Genomic DNA, 14,722 nt, shown 5'->3' with positions numbered 1-14,722 from the left:
TGTAACTTGTACTCTTGTCATTTTTAGACGTTTCTCATCAATAAATTGAACCTTTTGAATTGTATCTTGTACATTTGAGCTTTTTGGACGTTTTGGTCTTTCAAATCTTTGTTTTTGTCTTTAAATCTTCATTTTCGAGCGATTTGCGTCTTTCGTCTTCGCACTTATTTATTTAACTATTACAACTAAAAATAAGGAAATTACATTTAAAAACTTTACATATTGGAACGATATTGCTACTAAATATATGTTCATTTGGAGCACTATCAGTTATACCTCAAGTATGATGAAGAAAGTTACTGAATAAACAAGATATGAACTTGTTCTTGATGACTTGAAAGATTAAGAAGTGAAATCATGAAAGAAACAAAGGTTGTAAGTAAGTTTATATCTTGATTTAAGATAATTAACTTACATGAATTGAATCAAAGTTTAAACATAGTTTTACCTTGATTATGAAGCTAGAAACTTATGAAGATCTTGAGGAACACATGAAGGTTGAAGATGAGAGAGTTTAGAAGATAATCTAGCTTGAAGAAAATTGATATGAAAGTGTATGTATGTGTAAAAAAAACGTGTATATGTATGTATATATAAGGATTTTTATTTTGATTTTTAGTTCATAAGTCTTGATTAATGACAAAGGATGGTTCTCACAAGTTGCTATCATGTCTCTTAATCATTCATAGCTGATCATTGGTATTTTCTATTGGTATATACCAATAGTAAATACATCTAGAAGCTGTGTATAATACGGGTACATATACCCTAAGTATACGTGTAGAAATCTTGAGGAAACGGAACGAGAATTCAAATATAACTATCTTTTGTGAATATACTTATATTGTTTTATGTATTTAAGCCCTTTAAAAGTGATTAAATACGTATTTATACGATACTTGTATAAGCATTATAGATTATAGGTATATATGTCAAAGAACGTTACGTATAGTTACCGTTTTGAAAACTTAAGTTAGTAGTCTCAAAGTATACTTATAACTCATTGTTATTAGTACACAATGATATGTTAAACCATCCTTAGATCATGTTTAATATGTATAAATACGTATATGTACACAATCGTATAATTATCGTATGTTATGTAGTTCGTGATATCTTCGGTCAAATTGGACGGTCAAACGTTGTGTAAAACTCTTTTCAAAAACACGAGACTCATCAATTTGGATTGCTTATCATGTTGGTAATGTTTAATTTATGTAAATATTAGTCTCATATGTATAAAATGATCGGAAAAATCCGGGTCGTTACAGTACCTCTTTCCTTTAACAATTGCTTTACCTCTAAAGGCGTGAGTACTTTTTTCGCATTCTTTTTTGATATTCCTTTTTCTGCTGTTTCAGCACCACTATGCGCATTACCTTCATTAACTGACATTTTATCCATTTTTGTCTGCGCATTTGCAGATGTTAATTTGGAATTTATTTCTTCTGTTCTCTGCTCTTCACGTGTCTGCGGCACATTCCGCCTTGCTGCATTCATTTTTTCCGCTAAAACATTTGATTGTGTTTCTTCCATTGCTTTAGCATTTGCAGATGCTTTCACAAGCAATTCTTTAGTTTGCTGACTAACTTCAGGACTTGATTGAAAATCAAAATTCGAAGCAGTTTTTGGATCCAATGCACCTATAGTGCTTACATTCTTCTTTTTGTTGCACGTAGTCATGTTTATTCAAGAATAGCTTGAAATTTTCACTTCTATTGGATTAAGAACACCTTCCTGCAATATAATACAGAAAGCAACACGATTAGAATTAGAAAATGAGTTTAATAGTTCGATTATAACGAACGCAAATTTCTCATTTCAATTCTATTTGCGTCCCACAGATGGCGCCAATTGATCAATCCTAGATCATCCTATTAAGGTTAATCAAGGATTGAGTGCAATGAGGGGGTATAATGGATGTCGATTATGGTTTTGGGACCTTATTGTCATATTTCGTTAAGTGCTAAACGATCAACAACCATGTCCCGGTCTTCGCAAATTACCTTAACCAAACACTGATCAAGTCTCGGGCAAAGTCACAAGAGAGATCAATATGGCTAGAGCAATTCTTCCAGAATCAACAACCTAAAATGAGAGGCCAAGCTCCATATTTATAGGTTCAGGAGTTACGCAGAAGTAAGATGTGCGGGCACTTAGGCATTCCGCAAAAACACTGCGAGAATCCTTCGCACTCTTTAATATTCCGCGTAATCCTACCGCGTTCATTAGGAATTTACCGTGGATTAGCTGTCTTCTGTTTTTGCCTTTAAATGGTCTTCCGCACTAAAAATGTACATATACATAAGTATGTATATGATCAATGTCAAAATGGGTTGACTTTGATTGGGTCGAATTTGGTAATGACACTAATTTTAGATTAAATGGATGTCAAACACTTTTATTAAGTGTTAAATGACGTTTTTGAGTGAAAGTAATTGTGGGAAGTGATTTTGGGTCAAATGGCATTTTAACATAAGTCAAAAGTGGTCAAACGCAATATGGGTCAATATTACACTTGTTGGGTTTTTTGGTGTAATTGGCATTTAAAATAATTACTACCTAAGTAGTAATTTAGTGCTTAGACCTCGGTTGGTGTAATTGGTGTCGTGTATAATTTGGGTTAGTTTGTACTCATTTGAATGGGTCGGAATTACCACCCGTAGTGGTAATTGGTGAAATCCACTTTAGGTGTCTAACTGGGCATATTGTGGAGTTAGGTATAAACCCTTGGTCAAGGGCGTTGGCATCGAATTCTCTTGTAGAGAATGTATGTTGATTGTGTGTATACTTATATGCATATTATAGGTAAAAGCTTGCTCGATTGCGTTTGGTGGAGATTTCGCGCATGGTTGTAATGCTCGAGTTCATGAGGTGAGTGGAATAATTATACATGTATATATATAATGTATTTATTTGTGTGGCGTGAAATGTGGGTTAGTCGCGGTGTTAAGACACCACATTTTACGTGACGAGTGGGTTAGTCGCGGTGTTAAGACACCACTCCGGAGTTAGTGACATGTGGGTTAGTCGCGGTGTTAAGACACCACATTGTCGTGATGGGTGGGTTAGTCACGGTGTTAATACACCACCCAGGGGTTAGTGATACGCGGTGTTAAGTACACTAATGGACGTTGTGAACTCTGATGGTCCTTCGCGAGTACCATTCCCTCGTGCTATTGGTTAACCATGGTTGTGTGAGTTTTGTTTTAGCATATTAAATTGTGAACTATATGTTATTGGTGATGCTAGCTTATTGTGAATTCCGGATATTTAGTTTATGCATTGTGATTGCATGGTTGTTGAATTGCTAGCTCGTATGCAGTATTTGTGTAACTGTTTGCAAGTAAGTAGATTATATATGTATATGTATAATCATTGCATTCACTAAGCTTTATGCTTACCCCTGTCGTTGTTTACCTTTTTACAGGTATTGTGATTGTGAAGCTAGCTAGTTGTTAGACTAGATGCATAGGAGCGCTTGGGCTCGATGGGATTAACTTTTGGATATTCGAACGCGGATTGGGGGATTTGGTAGTCCCCGGGATTATGCTCTTGGTATCGGGTTGGGTTGTTGAGTATTAACCCGTAATTTGTATGATTGTGTAAGTAACTAGAGGGGGGAGGGGTGAATAGTTACTTGATACGTTTTTAACACTTTTTCGATTGATCACCAAATTCGATTAACTTTGATCAACCAATTCAACTCAAACTTGATGTGTGTAGTGTATATGTTCAAAATGATAAATGAAGTAATGTAAAGAACATAGACACAAGGATTTATAGTGGTTCGGGTAGATGTTAACTAATCCACCTTAATCCACTCCTCGATTACACTAATCGGGATTTGTTGCTTCACTAAGCACTTTTCTTCAAACCCGGTGGAGATTCGATTTACAAGTCTTCAACTTCTTTGGTAGACAACAAACCTAATCTTTCTATCCCATTGAAAGATCAACTCTAACCTAGATCAACTTGTCTTCACCTTGGACAAGTATTAATCTCCAAATAAGATTAATCAACTTTCTAAGTCCCTTTAAGAAAGTAGATCACTAAGCTAGCATATGCTTCTACTAATTGAAGTTACAAGACTTATACACTTTGTAATGATGATCCTAAGACAATACTAGGACATACATTACACTAAGTAAACTCACAAGATTAATGATTTTTATTAGTAAGTTTACAACAACCAAATTCTATATCTATAAGATCATAGAATCTTCTCTTGCTTGATCACATTTGAGTAGTAGTTAGAGCCCTTATGATCTCTGGAAATAAGCCTTTGAAATATGCAAGAGGGTCAGCTCCAAATGCTCTTTAATGCTTGCCTTTTATAGTGGGATTCAAAAAGTAGCCGTTGACACACGGTTGCCTGCACGGTCGACCATGATTCGACCGTGCGTGCTCCAGTCCAAATTTAGTATCCGTTGTATAGCCGTTTGACTCAAATTTGAACACCACATTTTAGCACCTTTACTCCTTTTAGCACCTGTAAAAGAAACCAAACATCCTATACAAGTACTATATGCATTAAGTGTGTGAGATTTGGTCTTATTGTATGAAAGTGACATAACACTCCATTAGTAGTAAACCTAACATTCTTGAAGAAGTGTCTTGATTGATATTTTTGAAAATCTCAGATTAGTCAAGACTTAGTTAGTCACTTTAATGCATTTGGTTCAAATCTAAAGACTAGTCAATATGTCATTAACTTCCTAGTTTCAATTAATCACAAGTCATGTTTGTTTTAAGCTTAGGTAGATTAATTGAATGATGTCTTTCTAAGATGATCATTAAGTATATAGAGACATCAAAGTTAAGTCATACTTGAACAAGCAATCACAATTTGTTACTTAGACAAGACCAAGTAAACAATTGATCATAATTTCATTGTGAACCAATTTACACTTAATTTGTTGGAGTAGACTAGTTACTTGAATCCTAACTAGTAAGCACATAGCAAGCATGTTAATCAAGTTGATAAATTTATGAGTATTAGACATATTAGCAAGTAGCAAGTAATACTCACACATAGCAAGAGATAGTTACTATAAGATCAATCATATAGATATTTGCACAACTTGTAATTTAAGCTTTTAGCAAGCTTACTTGCAATATAACATATTGCATGATTAATGTGTAAGCACACATTAATGTCCAACACATGCACAAGGTAAGAGCAATCTATAGTTGGGACTTGGTGACCATCCTAAATGTATCTAAGTGTATTTTAGGATTACAAGTCTTTACTAGTTACACTTGAGAGCATTGTTCCTCATTTAGCCTTATCACTAAGTCATTTTCAATATCAATTATTGTTCTAGTGACATTGGCTTAAGTGTGTTGGTACTTGATGATCATACTAAGGATGTCTAGATAAGATTTTAGATCACAAGTTATTATTTAACACTTATGTGTTAAGCCTAATCTTGGTTAATTTGTCATTAAGATGTCATTAGGCGTAATTAACCACAATTAGTGTTTTTATGACCAAAACTCAATTGAGTATGGAGAGGACATCTATTCTAAGCATGTTGAGAAATGTTTCATGAATTATAGATGTTGGGAACTAGTCAAACTTTATTTGGTCAAATTTGGTAACATAGAAAACTGCGGTCGCACTGTGGTTGACCGTGGTGGCGACCGTGCAACTTGTTTTAATAAAACTGCTTTGCAATTCAGTTTGGGGTTCTGCGGCTGGCTGTGCGGTCGATCGTACCTTGACCGTGTATTTAGCTGATCTTTTAATTTCATTCTTTAAGCTATGTTTGACTTGGTCATTTGCAAGATAAAGTATGGATTAGTGACCTTGCGTGTTTTATGTTAAGATATCGGTCATCACTTATGCATATGTATGTGTCATCATCAAAACATATTCTTTGGTTAATCATACTTAAGTTTGTCGTTTAGTTCATTAACCAACATTCTCCCCCTTTTTGACGATGACAAACATACAAGTGATGAGGGATATTTTGCTATAACTACGCAAGTGTTAAAAATCACTTGTATCCATCTTTCTCTCCCCTTTTGTCGAAGCAAAAAGGTTAGCTCCCCCTAGAACTAAGATCACCCTTAGAGAAAGCACCCCCTTAAATTGTGCACGTTGGAAAAACATTTATTATTACAAGCACACATTTTATTCAAAGCAAGCACGAAACATGGTGATGCGTATATGAAAATATGCATGGAAAGTACAGTAGATCAATCCTAGGTTTGTTCTACGTGGGACGAGATGTGCTTGGTTGAGATGAACATTTTCCACAGACAAGATTGTTCAGAAAGCGTCGCAGGATCTTGTGAGTTCGACGATTCTGATGATGAAGGATGGACATTTGAGTGGAAGATAATAGTGAAATGAACTGGTCATCTTCAACACTATCATCAGATCCCGTAACACTCCAGGAAGGTATGTTTGCATCTTCTGTTTCTTCGTTAAAGATCGAACCGAATCGTAATTGATTGGGAGGGTGGTTAGACCAACAGGATGTACATCTCGAACACACAGTTGTGTGAAGAGCTTCGTTAGATGTGCCCCATAAGGAAGGGAGAGTAATTCATTGTACACCAATCCATTCATCCTCTTTGTCATGAGCAGTGCCATGTTGACTTGAATTCGGTGTTGGAGACACCAGAGTAGTGAGGCTTCATAGGCATGAACATTTGTGGATAGTGTTTCCACCTTGCAGTAGATGTTTTGACTTATGACTTTGAGCCAAAGGTCAAACTTAGGTGCAAGATGATTTGCTTTAAGACCATCACTTTGGATTTCGATGTGATTGATAGGCCTTTGCAAAAGGTGTTGATGATGTCACATTTTGTGACAAATTCGGGAAGACAGAGGAGGTATGGACTATAGGAAAAATATTCCACACCCTTATCAGGAACATGCATAAATTTTCAAAGTCCTTGAGAGACATGGAAAACCCTTTATCAAAAAATAGGAAATTGACGTTATTTGGGGGAGTGAATTCATAGTTAGCATAGAATTCACGAACAAGAGTGGAGTGAATGGGACCTCTTAAAGTTAAGAATGAATCCCATTTTATGTAAGCAAAATTCTCGAGAAGCTCTTTTGAAAAGTGCTCAACAGTGACCATACAACCTTCGACAATTGGTCTAGTGCTAACCATTTGTCAGTTGCGATTGATCACATCTCGTTCTTCTTGGGAGTTAGGAAAGTGATTGTCAAAGGAGTCAGAAACTGAAGAAGATAAGTCAATCACAAAAGGATTGTTAGGAGAGTTGTTTGTTTGACTCATTTTGAGTGAGATGGTGTAGTGAGTTTTGCATCTTAATCTTCTCAATTTAAAGGGAAAAAGATGATCCTTCATTTAATCTTTCATTCCCTTTTGGAATAATTGAATGTTTTGAGAAATTTGATCATATTCAAGTATACTAATTTATGAATGATACTTTGAAAACATATTCAATTTGATTTGAGAGGTTCAATGTGCATTTATTTTTCAAGGAGATGGAAGAAGAAATGTCAGACTGATACACGGTCGATTCTACGGTCGACCGTGTGGTTAGCCGTGTGTGATCTGACATAAATATGAGTTAATTAATCAGCTCAATTTAAACAGATGCTATCCAAGGAATATTCAAAAAGTCACACATTTAATTATTACAAAACAAGTCATTCAACCAACATTATAGTAAATTTATCTTCTCTCACTTCCTTTTCCTTCTACTTCTCACATCACTACTACTTCGACATGTATAACAACCCTCACATTTCCATACTTGAATTGACTAATTTTTCCCTAGGGTTGTTATCCATACTTAATATATGATTAAATTCGACGTTGATTAAATATTTATTTTTGTTTGTCGACACGTTTTGTTAACTAAAGTTTATACTAATTATATAAAAAAACTTTAGTTAATATTAATATTAATGTGTATTTTATATAAAACTATATGTAACATAATTATTAATTAAATGATAAGTTATTTTAATCATTATTTATATTTTTAGCTTATAAAAAAAAGAAATAAGATTTTTTTATATAAATTTAATAATGAGTCCATTAATTTTGACTAAATATTTTCAAAAACAAAAACTTATTAAAAACATTTTTTAACATGTTTTTATTTTTTTGTCAAAATTGGCATCTTTATTTTATTTTATTTTTTTTCTTTTCATCAACCATTTTTACCTATAAATACATGGCTCCTCATTCATTTTTTTCTTGCCAAAAATAAAAACTTAAGTTATTCTCTCAAAACCTTGAAGAAAATTTGAGGTACTTTCTTTTTTATTATTTTTTTAATATTGTCGATTATATTTATATTTATTGTATATTCTTTGTAAAATTTGAAATTAATTATATTTATATGTTATAATTAGTATTATAAATATTATGATGTATAAAAATAATTTTGATAATTTATGGAATATTATTTATAATTAAATAAGAATTATGTAGTATTTAAATGTAAAAACAATGTAAAATTCGTAATAAATATTTTTAACCAAAAATTAAATATATATAATTTTTTTTTGAGTTTATAAAACTTATATAGATCTGAAAAAAATTATAAAAATAATTAATTGGGTCGAATTGGTAATTATTATATAATTAAACTCTATTATTATGTAATTCGAAGGTAAATTAAGAATAAATATAAAAAAATAAAAAATATTTTTTAAATATTTTTATACAGGTTAATAGACTGATAGAAACTTATAAAAATTATAAAAATAATTTTTTAGGTTTATTTAGTAATTATGTAGAATTAAACTTGTTTTCTGAATAAATTAAGGGTAAAAACAAAAATAAATACAAAAATATAATAAAAACATTTTCTTAAATTTTTCTACTAATCTATATGATTAACTAAAACTATAAAAATTGTGTATATAATTTTTAGATATTTAATTAATTATTTAGACATTTTTTGATAATGTTCGATTAATAAAACACTATTATTTTTGAAGTAATTTAGGTATTTATTTAAAGGTAATTATATTTAATATATATAAGACATACTAAGGTATAATAACTAAATATTAAATAATACTTAGGTTATATTATCACATATCTAATTATTAAGTACATTAATAATTCGTTGTGTGTATACATCTATAACGTGAAGGTTATAATTAAAAGATAACGTGCACTTTATACGAACCTCATCGCTACTTGTGACCTAGGGTGGTCCTTGTTGCCTTATGGGAACCGCTTGTGGATTTCGAATGCCATGACTTAGATTCTGGTCAAGAATCTTGGGCGCTCGATAACAACAGATCATTCGAGTGACTTGCATGATAGCAACGAAGTTTGGGCAAGATTGTACAACATCTTTGTGAAGAATTATAACTCGAACTTCTTTAAACTAGGAGCTTACTATAAGTGGAAGCTTTCCATAAATAGTAGGTTTTCAAAAATAGAAACTTTTTAGAAATAGAAACTTTTCTCAAAAATTGTCACTGTTAATATAGTTGCTATATTAATAAACAAATTTTATGTCTGTTAGACATTAACTAATCAAAGTTTATATCTCTAGGTTAAGATCTTCGATCACTTACTCCATTCATTATTCTTTGCATGGAATAACTTACTTGCTACTAAGGTGAATTTCATAGCCGCACTTTTTACTGTTTCATAACTGTTTTTATAACTTTTGAGGTAAGACACATACTTGCTTTATAACTATTTTACGCTTAGACATAAGTATTAAATTGTTAACTATGCTGTCATGCTTTGATTCATGCTAAATTCCTACCGTAATATCGTCAACTGCTATGTTTAAATGCAAACTTAATTATTGTGAGTAGGCCTATTGAGAGTAACATCTCTAACCATTCGACCGTTGGTCTTTGGTTACATAATAATGAATCCACGACACTGACAGTACAAGGTGTCATAGGGTAAATTGTTTAGTAGCGATATTACAAACTACAGCAACACTTTTAGATTGATATATCTATATTGATCAACTTTAAACTAAATCTTGTGGTCTAAAACTTTGGATATTATTTATAAACCTGTGAATTTCACTCAACCTTTTTGGTTGACACTTTAAGCATGTTTTGTCTCAGGTGATGATTGAGCTAGATGTTTGCAACTTTGTGATGATAGATTTGATGCTTGCATGGAGTCCACATCGCATATTATATTTTAGTTCATAAACATTTATTTTACATTTTAATAATAATGTAAACATTTATTACTGCTTTCGCTGTTTTATTAACAAAGGTTTTATTTAAAAAGTCTCATATAGAGTCGTTCTCGTTTATACAACTGTGTTATGATATGATTGGTCACAATTACCCCTGGTCCATTTTGGGTGTGTGACAACATGAGAAAGCCTTTTTAGCTTTCTTCAGTAGCAGATGAATTTTGGATTGATACTTCTTTATCTTAGCTTGATTCAGGTAGATTCGTTCAGCTTTTGAATCACGATCCAAGCCGTAAAAAGGATCATTAGCTTCATCCGGAAACTGTTCTTCATCACTGTCGGATATATCTTCCAAGTTGATTTGAGAGTTGGTCATGGCTTCATAGAACCTTTCAATTTCATCAGAGTCATCTTCATCATCCCACCCCATCATTGTTAATGTATGACGATTGAATATTTGATTGGTTGGATTCATGCGAATGTCATCTGTTGCTCTTAATTTTCCGAATAACTTTGTAAGATGCATTCCATAAGGAAGAGCTCTTGTTGAGTCCTTTGGCACATTGCTCATTCGTATGGCCATAAAGTAAGTCATGTTCACTGGTACTTGCATTTCTAGACACCAAAGAAGAGCCATCTGAACAGCATGGATATGTGAACGATTTCCCATTCTACAGTAAACATTGTAATCAATCACTGTGTTCCATATCCGGAACTTCTTCCGCAGGTGTTTGCCCAATACTCCTTGACTAAGAATTTCTTCTCTTAGAGCGTTGTCTTCACACAGTGTTCGAATAGCAGCATCTTTATTGATGAATTCAGGAAGATAGGTCAGACTGTGTTCTGTGTGGAAGAACCTTTGTCCACTTGCTAGAACTCCTAAGAGTTTTCCAAATTCTTGAAGTGTTACCGTTGTTCTTGTTGCTTTTAGCATAAAGGAAACTGATCCGTTGGTATAGACGAAGGTAGAGTAAAAGTCTCTAACGAGTGATGGATAAATTGGTCCATTTAGATCAAGAAATACATCCTAGTTTAAATCTGAGAAGGCTGCTACCATTTCAGGAAAATCTTCTGCTTCAATTCTTCTTCCTTCTGCTATTTTTCAATTTTTCATTTTTTCTCTGTTAAGTGTCGATTGGTGTGGATGAAAGTTGGATGAGCTTTCTCCTCGATTGGACATTTTCTGCGCATTGACACTTCAAATTAATTCAAAGTGCATAATTTCAATTGGATGCAACAAGTTTTGCAAACTTTAATTATCATCAATACTTAGATGTTTTGATGTTAATGCTCTTCATTAGTGTCAATGAGTTTGCAACTAGATTAAGATTTTCACAAAGTTCATATGTGTTCTAGACTTTTGAGATCATCATCAACACATGTTTTGACATTCAACATTATTACACTCAATTTGCAACAATGTCATTTATATCATATGAACAATGATTCTATGAAAATCTAACCTAGATGTATAATGAACCCTAGAATTATTCATTGTTAAATTAACGCATAGATAGGTACTACTACAATCGTTTCCAAGTTGTTCTTCAAAAACAATTTTGATTGTTTGCATCAATTTAAGTTTTGATTCATTCTAGTTAGGGTTTCTTCATAACCTTAATTCATCATACAAACACAATTGAATGATAGGAAAGCAAGGATTAATCATACCAAAAGTAGGAATTGAGATTGAAGGAATGAGCGTTCTTCTTCGTGCGGTCGATCTCCTCAGCCGTGTGTAAAGTGCGTGTGTTTTGAAGTGAGTGGGAGTGAAGTAAAAGTGAGGGTTTTATTTAATTTAATGTAGTGACCCTTCCTAATCCATCTGGATGAAGTCTTCAACAGTTGGTCCCATTGCGAGGTTCTGACCTCTATATGCCATGAATGACTCCATGTAGTATGAGCAAATGCACAGCGGAAGATTTCTTTCATACCTGAGAATAAACATGTTTTAAAGTGTCAACCAAAGGTTGGTGAGTTCATAAGTTTATCATAAAGCAATAAAATTCATCATTTTGATAGACCACAAGATTTAAATCCTGCATGGTACAAATGGGCCCGAATCCTATACCCACCTGTAATGTACATGCGATATCTTTTAAATACAGTACACCTTTCTCGTGTACGAAATCATCTTTCATAAATCTTAGTAACCGTACACATATCTTGTGCACAAAAATAACATACACATAATCTGTGTATAAAATCATTCTCTCGATACATAACATTCACTTTTCATTGCTTTCATAGCTTGGCTTGGTAACCGACCTTAACATATAATGTGCATAATAATATCCCCAAAACAGAACATCTATTCTGTATAATAATCATATAAACTTCGAAGTACTAAACATCACGCCCACTAGCCCTTCCGTCTAGTGAACATTCTGGGTGGGGGTGTTAAACTCGGTAGCTACCTTTAGGATTCCCGTCAATTAGGCGTGCACTAATTCTCAAAATTAGTGATGTTCCCTAATTCTTAGGTTACCAAGCAATAATAATCAGAAAAAAATATTCATATCAATTGTGGCAATTATCACGTCCACATAATTCAATGGTGGCAATTATCACTTCCACATAATTCATTCGAGGAATGTTTTGCTTGTGTCTATCTCGTCAAACATTTATAAAAATCATTTCATGTATTCGCAGTTCAAAATGTATTTCAAAAGCAGTTGTAAAAGTAGCGCATGTATTCTCATTCCCAAAAATGTAAAGAGTAAAAGGGAATCAAATGAACTCACCATACTATATTTTGTAGTAAAAATACATATGAAGACAATGAACAAGTGTAGGGTTGGCCTCGGATTCACGAACCTATATCATGTACGTATATTAACACTTTTAATAATATTCAAATAAATATATATTTTGATATTAGTAATATACTTGTGATATTAATTTTAATATTAATAATTACTTAAATATTTTTATTTTATATATTTTATTAAATTATCATAATAAAATATTATATACTTTATTAATATATTTTGAATAAATACTTAGTATTAATATTTTTAAATACACATAATTTTTATTATGATAGAATTTTTAATAAATTCGAGTTATATTAAAACGTAAATGAACAAAAGTAGTTTATTAGTAAAAGTAGTATACTTATTATATATATACTTCTATATATCTAATGTTTGTATCTAACTTATAATTTCTATTCTTTTAGTTTAAGATCATAAAAATATAGTTATACTATATATATACAAAATGCATTTAAAACTAACGTTATAGATAGTAATGTTAATAATAATAATAATAGTGATATTAGTAGTAAAAATAATAATGATAATGATAATAATATTGATATTAGTAATAATAATACTTATGTTAATAATAATAATAATAAAAATAATAGGAATCATAAGTATACTACCTTAAAGAAATAGCTTCAAAAAAATAATGTCGCAGCTCGGGCTCGAACCTGCGACCCCTCGTTCCCCTAACACACTCCCATAACAATGGACCATTCGCTAGCTCTAGTTTTAACCCATTCGATAATCTAATTAATATGTATTGACCCGTATAGCTTCATTATACAATATCATCATCGTAACCATGAATCATCATAACATCATGTATCATTTTCGCTTACCAATCACCATCACTATACACATCGTACATCATCATCATCAAATTTCTTATCGCCATCAATAACAAACCGTAATCATCATCTTCTTTATGCACATAATCGCCACGATCACCATTTATTTTCTTAACAACATTTAATCACGTCACAATTTATTATGATCATCAACTTAACATGTATTATTACCATCATCGCTAGCGTTTTATCAGTAACAAGATCACCATTCGAGCTCAAAACATTTGCATATCAAAATTATGAAGCCCAAATTTTTGTTGTGATCTAAAAAGAATGAATCTAATCAACCCAAGATAAAAGGAAATAAAGGCCCACGGCCTGATTTCAAAGTAACACATCCAGCGAAAATCATAGATACATTATCCTCATTATGATCTTTATTAACCTTAATAAAGTGATACCATTAATATGTGTACATCGTGCTAGTTGACGGGACTAGAAAAGTATTTCCCCACTTACCGTAACCCACTACTTTAATTGATAGAATATCGGTGCCTACTTTTAGTTTTGTAACACCACGTAGCATCAACTTTTTATAAAAAGGAATTAAGTGGTTACAGCAATACATATTGTTCCTTTAACTTATTTAGTAAGTGTGCCCCATCCACTAACATGTGACGTCCTAAACTTTAATATATATATGAAGTGGTTTGATATTTTCAGTAGTTTAAAAGGAATTTTAAAAGGTGACCGTTGATCGATTTGCAGAAACAAAATTCGCAGTTCAGCCATTGGTTGATATCACACTTGTGCTGCAGCCTTGTTTATAGTAGCTCACTGAAAGAATGGTGATGGTGGGTGATAGTTTCTGAACAAAAATAAGATAGTGAGGTAGATAGAGGGAAAGAAAATAAGAGTGGTAGTAGCGTGTTTATGGAGGTGAAGTGTTGGTTATAAATAGAAAGAAACGAGTAAGAAATCATGGAAGTTTGGTGATGATTTTTGGTTCTGGGTTCGAAAGATACATAAAACATAGGG

The sequence above is a fragment of the Rutidosis leptorrhynchoides genome, chromosome 8 (assembly GCF_046630445.1).
Source record: "Rutidosis leptorrhynchoides isolate AG116_Rl617_1_P2 chromosome 8, CSIRO_AGI_Rlap_v1, whole genome shotgun sequence".
NCBI classification, from domain to species: domain Eukaryota; kingdom Viridiplantae; phylum Streptophyta; class Magnoliopsida; order Asterales; family Asteraceae; genus Rutidosis; species Rutidosis leptorrhynchoides.
Note: the sequence above shows the minus strand (reverse complement) of the source record.